We start from the raw sequence: 14951 nt of genomic DNA, 5'->3' as shown, positions 1-14951 counted from the left end.
CTAAATAAGCCCAGTTCCTTCAGCCTCTTCTCAGAAGTCATTGCCCTCTGCTGGGCTCTCTCCAGTTTGTCTACAACCTTTCTGTAGTGCGCAGGGGGAGGGGGCAAAAATGGACACAGTACTCCAGATGTGGCCTCACCAGTACCAAATAGAGGGGAATAATCACTTCCCACAATTTGCTGGCAGTGCTCCTACTAATGCAGCCCCGTGTGCTGTTTGTTTTCTTGGCAACAAGAGCATACTGTTGACTCATATTCAGCTTATTGTCCACTATACCCCTGAAGTCCTTTTCTGCAGAGCTGCTGCTTCACCAGTCAGTCCCCACCGTGCATCAGTGTATGGGACTGTTCTGTCCTAAGTACAGAACTTTGCACTTGTCCTTATTGAACCTCATGAGATTTCTTTTAGTCCAATCCTCTGATGTGTCTAGGCCTCTGAATCCTAGGCCTACCCTCCAGGGTAGTCCCCACTGCTGTAGGAGAAGGTGCCCTGTTCCTTTAAGAAGCTAAAGCCAAGGCTGCGGAAGGCTCTATGCCTGGCTGCTATGCTCACAGCAGCCTTCTCAGCGCACAAAGTCAGACCCTGGGCTGCTCCAGTCTATTTTATCACAATTTACTCGGTAACAGGTTACAAATGTGGCATGTGATGAAAATAATGAGCCTTGATGTCACTTAGTGCACGAGTCTCCTTGTGTGCGTGCAGGGAATACCAAGCAAGAGCCAGCCAGGTCTCCACGCAGGTGCCAGTGCAATCGCTTCCACTGCAACCCTCCCCTCAAGTACAGCTCTCCTTCCTCCACAGCTGGGTTCAGCACCGCTGGAGGAGCCTGAGCACTGCCACCCACCCTGAGTCTGGGCTCCTGGTAGAGCAGCAAGTAGGGCTCATGTGAACAGGCTGTGTCAGAGGCTAAATTACAGCACCCAGTTAATTCCTTTGGGGCCCTGGGCAGGTTTGCTCCCCACAGTATCTTCCCCAAGCCTATGTTCTCCATGACTAGAGAAATAAGACTCCCTCCATTTCCCTCGAAGACCGTTCCAGGAGCTAGCAGACCTTTGCAATGAACTGAATTGCATCTTATTTTCTCTCTGTGTCGTTCCCCAAAATCATGGGTCTAACAGAAGGGCAATGACTGGGCTAATAGACCTACTCAGTGAACCCTATTGTGTATCCAGTTCCATCTGTGTTCCTTCCCAAACTTTTGAGTCTAATGGAGGGAGAGTCTAGGCCATCAGAACGAAACATTCCCCACTGTCCAACCTGATTTTATTCCATTAGTCCATGAGGGGAGGAGGAGAAGGGTTTTTTCACAAACCTAAAGCCATTAGGTGTTCAACTCCCATTGGAAGTCAATGGTAACTGGATGCTTTACTCCTTGTTGAACATCCTATTCCTGCATCTAGACCATCCCAAACAATCCTTACCTTCCTTTATTATCCCTTTTGAATACCAGCAGTTTGCCATGTCTCACTCCTCATTTCTTGCTATATTATTCCTGTACCACACTGAGTCCATGTTAGTCCCAAGCACAGGGGAAGCACTGTCAATGCCCTATTGTATCTGCCCTTGCCAGTGGTTCTTCACCATATCTATCCCAAACCTGTTCTTCACCATAACTATCCCAAACTGTTTAGATGGCACAGAGAGAATCTCTTGGTCAGTTAGCAAATAGACAACTTCTATTTAAGCACAACTGTCCTTTTGGAGCTTTCTGAGCACTTTAAAGAGAGTCATTGGACTGATCTAGAGATCCAGAGTCCTAGTAGTGAAGGAAAGGACAGGCCAAGGAGGAGCCACATGGGGCATAGATGGCAGGCCTCTGTGTTACACAACATATGGCACAATAGCACTCAGACCTCAGCTGAAGTCTCTAGCTGCTTCTGTAAGATAAATTCTACTCCCCACCAATCACAATCTGAACCTCTTTTCCAAAGGTTTAACCTTGCACAGAGTTAGTTCTGGTGTACTGATCCTTGTCCCAGTGCAACAGATTTGCAAGAGGCTAGGATCTGGTAAATCAGGACATGTGGAGCTGTTCACAGTGACGCCCAACTTTTACTCCTGCATGGACACAATTCATGTAGCAGTCAGTAAGGCATCTAAGTAATCACATTACTACCTTCAACATGGTTCATCTTCCATTAAACCAATGTACAAATACCTTCCTGGGCAAATATTATGTACCAAAGGGTCTTTAATCTAGTGGAGAATGGCACAAGACTCAATAACTGGAAGTTAGCCGGACAATTTCAAATAAAAAATAAGGAGCATTTTTTACAGTGAATGAAGTTGACTAACTGTTGGAACAAACTGCCAAGGGAGGTGGTTGATGCTGATGTCCTGAAGTCAAGACTGGATACACTTCTGGAACACACCTTGATTAACAGAAGTTAGAGAGTTCGGTACAAGAGTAACTGGCTGGAATTCTATAGGAGGCCAGACTAGATGATCTAAGGGACCCTCTTGTGCTTAAAATGAATTGTGTTGCCCATTTATTTAACTTGGTCAGATCCCCCCCAAGTCCCTGCCATTTATCTACTGCCTTGACCAACCTACAGGTTTTGTGTCATTTGTAATTTTGCTATCTCTTTTGTTCATTGCCATTTTAGATCATGGAAACTTGTGCTAAGTTTCAGCACCTTTACATCCACTGCGCTGGGCCACACTGACTGCCTTTTGAACTGGACACCTTGTAGCTGGTTGGGATAATTAGCATTGGGCTATGCACTGCACAGCTCCTGGTTTAGGAGGCAACCTGCATGGAGTAGTGTGATGTGTTTGAGGGCACTGCTGCCTGACACGGTAAATTTGTCATGTAGACACTTCTCTGTCTCTTTGTGCCTCAGTTCCACATGTGTATTATGGGGATAATAATACTTCCTTTGAGAAAGTGGGTCATTTTGTCCCCTTTTTATAGATACGGAGTTTCAGAGCAGAGTGGTTGAGACACTTGAATCTATATAGAAACAGAAAGACAAGGGCTGGGTAGAAATCAATTAAAATCAAGGTACAAAAGATTATTTAGGTCAAACAGGAATCTTTCACAAAATGGGAATATGGTCAAAGTAACACTGGCAGAAAGGAACACAATCTATGGTAAGTGAAATATAAGATGGAGTCTGGAGTGGGGTGAAGAAGAACTTAACACAGCAATTAAGCAACCCCATCAAACACGTAATTAGATATTCCTTAAATAGACCAAAAAGAGAAAACTTGGGGGAGAATTGGTCAGTCCTGGACTCCCGAGAGTCCAGGGGAGCAATGAAGGAAGTCAAGGACATGGCAGGGAAACTAAATAAAAACTTTGGGATAATCTTTACCAGAAATGACATTGGAAAGATTCCCACTCTGGAACCTGTCCTTTCAGGTCATAAAAATGAGGCATTGCCAGAAACTGAGTTTAATGGAAAAAGAGAAGAAAGTGATGAAGCAAACTGGTACCTGTCACTAGGAGCAGATGGTTTCACCCATACATTCTGGATCATAACTGAAGTTTGTGGTAGAGGTATACATTGAATCCTGGATTAACAGCCTTCTAATGGGAGTTGTGGGGCCAGAAATGCTAATAGCTTTTAAGATAGACCTTGCTCAGCTTATGAAAGGTTTTATATGATGTTGTAACTGTGATATCAGGGGACTCGACTTGATCCAGGAGGTTCCTTCCAGTCCTGTGTTCCTATGTACCAAGTCCCGGATCTCATGAGTCTGATGGTTCCACGTGTTCTAGGAAGCATGAAAACAAGTTCCCTGCCCCAGAGAGCTCACAATATAATCAGGGCCCAATATCATACAATCTAGAGACAAGCACACTAGAGCAGGAGATCAAAACTGTCACCATCCCTCCTCCCACGTAAACAACAAAGGCAACTCAATTCAGCACACCCAGGGAGCAGGTTTTTCTACCTACACATAGCACAACCCCTAACCCCCGGGGCCTGCTGACTGCAACAGACAGGAAAGCTCTCTGCAGCACAGTGTCTGCTGAAATGTTTTTTAATTATCTCTGGAAAGTATGGACTGTGTATCATCATTAACTGGACTAAACACTGATGGTCAGTGAGTCAGGTACCAGTAAACGGTGCAATTAACAGCCAGAGGAGAGAAGTGTATTCAATCTGAAAGCTTTCTTTCTCAATCCATCTCCACTCATCACCCGAAGTGCTGAGCAGCAGACTTTTACTTTCAATTACATTAATCAGGTTAATTCCAAGTTAAAGTCAACATTTTAATCAAGAGGCAGCAAACTCAGGCAGAGGGGAGGAAGGCAGAGAAGAGAGAAGGGAAAAAGCGCAAGAGGAAGAGGAAAAAGAGGAGAAAGAATGGAGGAAAGCAAGGAGGAAGAAGACGTTAGAGTGATGAATGCTGTCTGATAAAGATAAGGGTTAAGAGTCCACGAAAATAGCTGTAAGCCACCACTAGCATCTTTAGGATTCTGGGTTGCTGCAGGGGCAAAAGAGCACTTGGTGTAAATCAGTGCAGCCCCTGGAGGGCTCTGTTTACAGCTGCCTTCTAAGGCCTGCTTAGCAATATTATACTGTCCAGAGCTACTCAAAATCTCTATAGCAATATGAGTTACAGACCTATCTGGCCAGGCCTTATCCTGAGCTAGTTGTTGCAGGCATGCCAGCCAAAGGGGAGGACAAGGGGTGGCACTTTGTAGAGGAAGGGACAGACCAGCCATAGTGAGACATGATCCTGGTTTACAGAACCCTGCTGAGTGTTATCAGTGGGACTCTGTATGTGATCCACCCATATGTGACCCAAGTGAGATCAGATGGATGCTCAAGCTAACAGGCAAGAGCATGGGGTTGTCTGCTTGGAGCGTCCAGTAGAGAATCCGCACTGCAGCATCTGCCTCCTAGCCAGAACCTCGCTTTTTTTCCCCTTTTGACCCCAGTGCAGGTTCAGACTCTTTCTTCAGATGCTGGCTAAAGGGAAGGGAGGAAAGTATGAGGGTTTAAATACAATATGAGGGGGCCAAGAGGTAGTCTTTCAGTCTATCAGATGCCTGCATTCTGCTCCTGGCTCTGCCACTGGCTCAATGTATGGCCTTGGGTGACTCCCTTTCCTTCCCAATAAGCCACTTTCTCTAGGCATACCATAGTGAGCTGAATGCTAATTCACCTTCCCAAAGCACTTTGACTAGAGGAGCTGAACATTAGTGCTACCTCTGTGTGTAGATATGCTTTTAATTAGATCATGAACTGGTCCATGCTCCCTAAGCCAGCTGGACAGGAGGGTCTGACACTTCTCATAAATAAAAAATAAGTGCACTTGGAGGCTATAACAATGTAGAAAAGCAAAGACAGTGAGAAACGTACAAGGAAAAGGTAGACAAAAGCAAAGGAAGAGACCATTAATGGGAATATGTGCATGTGCTACCTACTAAAATTCAAGCTTAGGGGTCTTTAAGATAGCAGCAGGCATCATGGTTCCATTCCCATGCTTGTGAGGTTTCATAATATAATGACAGCCATGTGACCCGACTGAGCAGAATGGCACCTGCCTCTACAAGGGAGTGCAAGACACTGAAACATCGCCCCATGCTCCCAAAGCCATCAGGAGTGGAGCTCCAGGACTTTCTCCCCAGCAGGGGCCCAGTCCCAGCACTTCAGAATTTAAATTTTTAAAAGTTTCTTGCTGTTTCACTCCAACAAGGAAACAAATGATGCAAATTGGGAAGATTTGAGGAAATAAAATAGAAGCAAGCGCTTAATTAGAGGGTCTGATCAGGAACGTCCTGCCGTGCTCACTCCACCATAGCCCCCTGCCCTCACTCCCCACCCTTTATGCACCACTCCCCAGCTCAGAGCTGCACTGCAGCATTGCAGGAGCACCCCTGGTCCTCCATCTTCACTTGGGCCCTGCTCCCCATTACAGACCTGCAGCACCAGTGTGTTCCCCTGTCTCTTTGCAGGCTCTGCTTCCCATTTTAGACCTATACTGCAGCACTGCAGCACCAATGTACTCTGCTCCCCAGTCTAGGCCTGCACTGTACACCCCTGTTCTCTGCTCTGCAGTTCCACTATAGGAGTGCCCTGTCCCCACCACCCCTGCCACATCCAGGAGCACTCCCATCTTTTCCTTTCTAGGCTGAACTTTATGAAGTAACCCCTAACAGGGCAATGTAGTTGGAAGGACAAGAGTCTGGCAGAGACAGGAAAGATCACAGGGGGAGGGGGTCTTCCATATCATTTGTTCAGACAGCAGGCATCTGAGTATATGGGGGTTTAGACTGGGATCCAAGTGGAATATGAATGAATACAGAAAACTTTCTGACGCCAGAGCTTTCCGTCAGGCTTGCTGGAATGAGTCAAGTCCCTTGCCTCTACATGAGGTGTATGACCTCCTAAAACTGGCATTCACTTCTGGAAGTTAAGTAGAGGCACACAGCATGGTCTTCCAGGTTGGTGCTGGTGTGGGAATCTGGAGACCTGAGTCTAGTCCTGACTCTGCTACTAATCTGTTGTGTGACTGTAGACAAATCTATCTGCCTCATGGACCCCACCCATTGCATGTCTGCCTTGTCTACGTAGGTCAAGCCTACAGTGAAGACTTCTGCCTGTGCAGGTCTGCCAATCCAAGGCATGATTGCTAACTGGGATGGAAGAAGCCTCCACTACAGAGGCAGTTACACCACCCTGGTACAGCTCATCTCATGCTGAAAGGACTAGGGGTAATTCTATGGTACAAACCCAGCTACATCCACATCAAGATTTCCTTACCAGCTCAGTACAGCCATCTCCCTAAGCTGGAAAAAGGACTCCCAATGTAGACATGGACTTAGACTGTAAGGCCAAGATCCACAAAGGTTATGGAGCACCTAACTCTTATTGATTTAATGACAGTTAGATGCTTATCTTTTGAGGATCTGGGCCTCAGTTCTTTGGGGTAGGCAGTGGCTTGTCACAGTACATGTCTGTATGGAGTCTAGTTCTTGGCAGCCAATTATAGGTGCTACTGAAATGCTAATGGTGCATCATTTGAAAGCATACCAGAGGACTGTACAAGTGCAAAGGAAGAATCACACCCCTTCTGAATGGCAGGGAAGTACCACTACCCTCACACAGGGAAACTGAAGTAAGTGGGAAAACTTGATGCTCACAATGGAGCACAGGTCTCCTCATCCTGTGCCAGCCTCCTCCCCTCCCATCGCAGGATGCCTCTGCCTCCACTATCAGAGAGTGTACTTTCTGAATATATTATGGCAATGACATGGAGATTAAGTTATTCACTTGGCCTGACCAATATCAGAACATCATTGTTTTCAGGGACCCCACCTGGCTGACATGAAGATCTGAATCTTGGATCTCCAGCCCCAGGCAGGCATGTAGAGACCAATACACCCCTTTGTTTCTGCTGGATGCTTTGGAATGGATACTAGTTCTAGGTTGCCTGCCACCCCCTTCCCTGGCCCCCAGTGACATCTTGCACCCTGAGGTGGGTAGGGGCACGCTGTAGTGGGATGGGCAAGGTGGAGGGCAGTGCTGTTGCATCTGGGCCTTCTAGCTAAAGCTCTTCTTCCAGTGTGCTCAGCAAAACAGCTGTACAACACAGCCCTTAGAGATAGCAAATTCCTGGGAGGTCAACTTCCCTTCCTCCTCCATCCTGAACACACTGGACACTTCCATGGGCCAGTACATTCCAGGAATACTGCAGGCCCTGCCCTCCCTGTGGGTAGTGGGAGGAACTAGGAGCTGGCTTCCCCTCAGGATGAATCCTCTTACAGAAGGATAGGCTATTAATATCTCTTCAACTCCACTGGTGGCAGGAGGTCTAGGCTGGGTGGAGTCTGACTCAATCATAATCACATTTACATAATACATTTTACCTTTCTCTCCTCCGCTGTAGTTTTCTGAACTTGCCAAGTTGCTGGCTGACCCGGAGAGCCAAGGCGTGATTAACTGAGAAATTCACAGCAGCACCACTTTAATCAAAGGGGACAGAGGTTACAACAGCTCAATATTAGTGATAACCAGCCTTTGATCCACAGAGCTAGGCCAAGCCTGGCAGGCAGGCCACAAGGAAATGCACCGTCAGGGCTTTGGAGGGGAAATAATACCTTATTAACCCCTTCATCTAACCTGCCATGGGTGAACAAAGCAGAATCACCAGGAGACGATGCCTTTCCAGGGATTTTAATTACAGCCCATAGGGCTGCTGCTGTCTAGATCTGCTTGTAATGGTGTTAGGTTCTAGGCAAGAGCCAGCACCACCGTGACAGTTTCTATCCTAATCTGGATTCTGGCTTCCAGATAAATGATGTTCTAAAAGGGATACAATGTTGTTTAGCAGTTTCATATCAGGAGCTTGGTCTGTACTCCCAGAACTATCACCGATAAACACCGTGAACTCGCCTAAGTCATCTCACCTGTTTGTGCCTTTATTTCCCTGTCTTCTCTCTGTCCTCTCTATTTAGCTCATCCAGTCTTTGAAGCAAGAACTGTCTCTTATTACATGTTTTTACCAGTGCCTAGATCAGTGGCCACCAACCAGTGGATCTCAATCCACCGGTAGGTCTCAGAGCCTCTTGCGGTAGATCTCAGAGCCTCTTGGAGTCGATCCGAGGCTGGGGTTGTGGGGCTGAGTGCTCGCGTGCATCCACACATGCGCCCCTGCCCAGCAGGGCAGTCCATGGGGGAGGAGAGGGCAGGGGGCTAGATCGAGGCCCCCCACGGTGAGGGACAGTGCTGCAGAGGCAGGAGCAGGGGTAAGTTGAGTGGGGCCATGGTGGGTTGGGACTTATCTGCTGGGGAAGCACATCCCCAAATAATTTTTTTCCCTCTGCCTCGATCTGCCCTCCCCCTTCCCACCCCACAGACTCACCTGCTGGGTGGGCAGGGGGGCGAGCAGGGGGAGAGGCTGGTGGCTGCGCATGGTAGATCTCAGGTTGCTTTTAAATGCCAACACTGATCTCCTACTGCATAAAGTTAGAGACCACAGGCCTAGATCAATGGGGCTGAACTTATCCAATCTCAATTTGGTTTTCTGCAAATAATTAATGATCATCTTCAGGCTCTACCCAAAGATGTCAATCCATAACCCCTTCCCCCTGCCCCTGCTGCTTGCAGTGAGAGATGGGTAAAAATTAAATACCTGAAATTTGAATTAAAAATGACAATGGAATTGGACCAATAAATCCAGGGTTGGGATTATACCATCACCTCCAGGAGCCTGGTCAGGGCCCTTCCTAATAAGTGCAGTATAGAATTGGGATTTGTGTTTCAGGAGATGATCTGGATTTTCAAAATGTGTTTCATTCTAGATCAGAATGGAAACAAAGAAGCTTGACATTTCCCATTAAATACAATTTATAATATTTTCATTAGGGGTCAATCAAACTGTTTAATGCCAATAAAATCAAATGGTTTCTTTAACAGACTAACAACAAATCTTGTTTCAATTTATGACATTTCTGAAAGTCAGCTTATTTTTATATTGTAAAAAAATCCAAATAATGGTAATTTCAAATCAAAGGATTTAAAGATTTCATTCTGAAAATGTTGAATGCTTCAAACTTACTGAAACACTTTTTTCAATTTCTAAAGCAAACTGTCAACAAAATCAACAGGTTTCTGCACAAAGCTTACATTTACTTAAATAATATTTTCCACTGGGAAAAAAAATGTTACCTAAACATTTTCAATTGACTCAGCACATTACTCTTCTCAGTTGGAAATCAGACTATCACCATATCTACACAGCACATTGTAGAGCCATGGAAAGATACCCAAATCAACTCTGAGCAAGTTAGTGCAGGTACCAGAAGCAGCGCTCCATCCAAACTAACAGACCCACTTCTCAGCAGGTCCACCCTTCTCATCAGGGCTTGAGCTCTCCACTAACATGACTATATTGCTTCTGGTACCCCCAAGTAGCTTGTTCAGAATTGTCTTGGATATTCATGTGACTGCATTATGCCATACCTCTGGAAGAGAAATGGCTTTTCCCTGAACACATGGTCCCATCCAAACAGCCATGAGCATTATCACTCAAGCAAGGTCCTGCCATGAAAATTTGAGCTTTATACTCACCTTGCTGAGACAAGTGACAGTGATGGAAAGTGCCCTGCAAGAATCAGTTCCAAAGAAGGCAGCCCAAAACATTTGTGGTTACTTTGTTAAATTCTGGCTTTAGTCTTTGGAAGTCTGTCAGCCCTGCTCTGATGGATCCCAGTTCTAATGTCCCTACCTCAGCTCCTTCTTCCTTGTTACTGCTTTCTTCCCTCACCTCTCCCCTTTCTTTTCTTAGTCTTTCTACATTGTTTCCATCCCTTATTTTACCTTCTGTATAATATCTTTAAGGAATGGAAAGGAGAAGATTTCACATCCTATTTTAGTGGGGGTTGGAAACGGTATTGTAATGACTTATGGAACTGCCAAAGCCTCACTGCAGTTTCCCACACCTCCTCTTCACCCCAAGAAAGAACAGATGGATCATCTCAGTTACCTAGGATGGTACCAAGGCATTCATCCAGCAAAGGCAGAATATAGTCTACTAACAAAGGACATGACAAATGCACCAATTCCATACAGCACAGTGACCTCTGCCTGATAATATACTAGCATGAGTCTACACTGTCCATCCCCCAGTCCCTCCCCACATGCATATCCATCCATTAATTGACCCCTGATCATTGCAGGAATACATTTCCCTGTTTCCCCAGGGCAGGTCCACTCTCTTTTCCCCCTCTTCTGCCATTAAAATGGGTCTCACATCACAATGCGCAACAGCACTCGCACAGCTCCAAACACCTCAGGGCAGGCACATCATTTCCAATTGTGAGCAAATGCTGTTGGTTTTCATTAATCTGCAGACACTATATTTGCCAATTTCTCCAACTTTTCTTTCTCACTCTCTCTTTCTGCTCCAAGGCAGGTGAGTGCATCAATTTTCTTCTCATCTGTGGCAGTTAAATTAAATGGAATCGGCCTGATTGCTGAAAATCAAAGAGAAGGCTGATAAAGCAATTAAATCCCTCTAATTCCTCCTCTTGAAAAGGTGCAGCTTGGCTCAGAAGCTAATTAACTTCATAATGAAAATCCTTCTTTACCCTTTTAGGCTTTCTTTCCTTCTTGTTTTTGGTAGAGGTGTTGGGTTGCCTGAGGAGGAAGGGGGATGCTGAAGTGACTAACATGGCTTCCTTGTTCAGAGGGGAAAACTGGGTGCTGATCTCATTTGAGTTACTGATGGCATTGTACCCCACCATGGCCTGCCAATGAATGTGCAAGGTAAGGATTTCTGCATCATACCAGCCTGGGCACCAAATACACAAGCAATTCCAATACCCTCCCATGTCACTCATAATAAGCTATTGCAGAGGTAACCTTTCATACCTACCTGAAGACCACATTATAAATCAAAGGACCATACCTTTTGGGGGCAAATGAAGCCAACTGCAGCCACTTCCTTATTCTTGACACAGAAACATTACTCACAGAAACTACACATCCCAGCAAGCAGTGCTCCACCTTGCTCTAATCAAAAGGCTTCTTGGGTACATTGAGGAGCAGTAGCCCCCATTGGTCTCCCCTCTAAGGGAGGAAAACTCAAGCAGAACCCCACAGCTCTGTGATCCATCACTGAAAGGAGTTGCAAAATGCTTCCCCCCCAGAGTGACAGATGGCAAATTATCCACCACACTGCTGGATGTCTCCACCCTTCAGGTATTTTCAAAGAAAGGGTCATAACCTCCCTGAAGGGGTGCTGGTGGATGGTGGAGATGGTAAATGTTCTCAAGAGCTACTAAAATTCTTAGGAGTGAAGGGAGTTCCAAATGAGTCCTCCATTGAGCATGACCTTGACAGAGAAGCAGAGGCCCAGCTGAAAAGACTGAGATCTCAATATGGATGCTTGTGTAATAACTTCACAAGACGAACTTCTTGGACAGCCCCCAGTGTAAATGCAGTGTCCAGCAAACAGCACTTCATCTAAAGCTGCAATCTTTACAAATGTTCAGACAGGGTAGATGGATTCCGCACATTGAGCAATAATACCAGACAGGGGCAGGTTTGCAGATGACACCAGGATAGGAGTAGTAGTAGATAAGTTGGAAGGTGGGGCTAGGATTTAGAAAAACCTAGACACATTGAAGGACTGGACCAAAAGAAATCTCATGAGGTTCAATAAGGAGAAATGCAAAGTCCTGCACTTAGGACAGAATGCATCAGTACAGGCTGGGGGCTGACTGGTTGGGCAGCAACTCTACAGAAAAGGACCTGGGGGTTACGGTGGACAATAAGCTGAATATGAGCCAACAGTGTGCCCTTGTTGCAAAGAAGGCAAATGGCATCCTGGTTGCATTAGTAGCAGTGCTGCTAGCAGATCAAGGGAACTGATTATTGCCCTCTGTTTGGCCCTGGTGAGGCCACATCTGGAGTACCGTGTCCAGTTCTGGGCCCTACAAAAAGGATGTAGATGAACTGGAACAATCTGCAAAGGGCAGCAAAAATGGTTGGGGGCTGGGGCACAAGACTTATGAGGAAAGCTGAGGGAACTGGACTTATTTAGCCTGGGGAAGAGATGACTGAGAGGGATTTAAATAACAGCTTTCAAATACCTGAAGGTCGGTTCCAAAGAGGATGAACTAGACTGTTCTCAGTGGTGACAGATGACAGAATAATGAACAATGGTCTCAAGTTGCAGCAAGGGAAGTTTAAGTTGGATATTAGGAAAAACTCTCTCACTAGGAAGGTAGTAAAGCACTGGAGAGTTTGTGAATCTCCATCCTTAGAGGTTTTTAAGACCCAGGTAGACAAAGTCTTGGCTGGGATGACCTAATTGGGGATGGTCCTACTTTGAGCAGGGGCTTGAACTAGATGACCTCCTGAGGTCCCTTACAACCCTCATTTTCTGTGATTCTATGATTGTAAGGTCTTGCTGTTATCGAGGCACCTGAACCAAACACAATATTCCAGGTGCAGTTCCATCAGAGCTGTAAAAGATGAATCATCTCCTCCCTGCTGCCGGACATGATGTCTTAAACTCTGGTGAACAAACTTTGAATCTCAAGTGGTGTTTTCCAAGAGCCACTGCTCCACAGTGAGATGGCTCTGTGGGACAAAGTTCCAACTGGACCTGATTCTCCATGGCTTGAAACCTCATGAGTTAATAGCCACGCTGCAAAGTGAGTGTGCCATGCTACCAAACCAAATCCACTCTGCACATACATAAATGACTACACAAGTCCAAGACAGTGGAGAACAAAATACTTTGTTTTCTTAGGTCCTAGCATACTTTAATGCAAACTCATATCCAACTTCTTGCTCACTGTCATCATCTAGGTCCCATATATACTCATGCCTCCAACACAAAATCCACGCTCTGAGTTATATTTCCCTCCACTGTGTATAAGTATCAGCTGTAGTTGTCCATCTTGCTATTTCCTGCCCTAAACTTATCAAATCAACTTGTATATAGTGCTTTGTGTCTTGGTTGTTGGATTTTGCCCCCCACACAGACAAAGGATTAGACTGTAAGTATTAAAGGCAGTTCTCTGTGCCCTTTAGGAAGACAGAATCTTTAACACTGGTTTTATGTTTCTGGAGTATTCTGCTCACTGGGGAAGGGGAAAGTATTAAACATGGTTGGAACTGAAGGGAGAACTTTATCAGCTAAAAATAAATAAAAGAGCAGGTCACTAATCTGATTAAATTTGCATGGGATCTTTAATTATTGCAAATGATCAGACCTGCATTATTGTGTTATTTCCAAAGATAGTGCCCCTTAAATAGCATAGTGTACCCATCAAAGTCCTATTCTGTCTGTCTGCAAAGTACATCCTGAGTGGGCTCTTGGTTTGGCATCACAAGGCAGAGCTGATATTCAGGGTGGGGATGGTTTTGCAGCTATGGGCTGGAAAGCCCCCTTGAACCATGTATGGAGATGGATTCCATACCAACATGGAGGAAAGGGCACTACTGAATCCCCAGCACTGCTCCCTGCAGCTGTAGATGTAGGATTCCTGACCCAGATACATCAGACTCCTACCCAAGCACTAGGTGAGTTCCACCCTGCTCAGCACATGAGCTCATATCCCATGGTGGCATGGCCTCAAGCTTTTGGCATCCTGGTATTATCCTCTCATTGACAAATGGTTTATTTTCACTGCAGCAGTAAATCTGGCTACCGCTCTTCGCTCCTCTGTGTCTGTGCACTCACCAGCAGGAATGTACACAGCCCTGAAACCTTCCAGCCCTGAGCTACCAAATGGCTGTGCATTCCATTAGCACTCTCATTACTGTGAAGACTCCTGCTTCCAAGCAGTAGGGGACATGCTGAGGGAGACCCTGGCCCCAGGCTGGGCTGGCAGGGGAGCCAGGATGCTTACTTCAAACTCCATAACACATCACAGGTAAAGTGGGGGGAGCCTTCCTTGAGGATCAGGTTCTGTAGAACCCAAATTCCCAACCTAACCAGCAGCAGCTCTCTATTGGCCTCCTGTAAGAGCAGGCTTTTTGAGCCTAATCCTACCATTAAATCAAGTGGATCCCTCACTGGCAAGACCTGTTTGCTTTTAAAAACCCCAGAGACACTCTGTTAACTTAAGTAAAGTCTCCTAAATGTCCCTGATGTATCACAAGAAGGTAACAACATCACCCCAGCAGCCCAGCCTGACTTATCACAGCCTTCAGATGAACTCCCCAGCTCTATCCACCAACCGCTAATGACAATACTATGATCTCCAGCACCACCTTCATTTGAACTAGCTCAAAGCCCATTACAACCATTACCCTAGCACATCTCTTGGAGGTAGCCCAGCATTATCCCATTTCTGCAAATGAGTAAATACAGACACAGTGCCTTACCCAAGGAATTCATGGCAGGGCCAAGAAATAGGACCCTGGAAAACCTAACTTCCAGTCCTTGTTCTCATGAGGGACAAAACAGCTCCCCATTTAATAGCAGGCAGCAAGTTAAGCAGCACATGAAGATGGAGAGGAGCATACACAGGT

This window comes from Gavialis gangeticus, unplaced genomic scaffold (assembly GCF_001723915.1).
Source record: "Gavialis gangeticus isolate Ggan-Ray unplaced genomic scaffold, GavGan_comp1, whole genome shotgun sequence".
Classification (NCBI taxonomy): Eukaryota; Metazoa; Chordata; order Crocodylia; family Gavialidae; genus Gavialis; species Gavialis gangeticus.
This window is presented reverse-complemented; position numbering follows the sequence as displayed.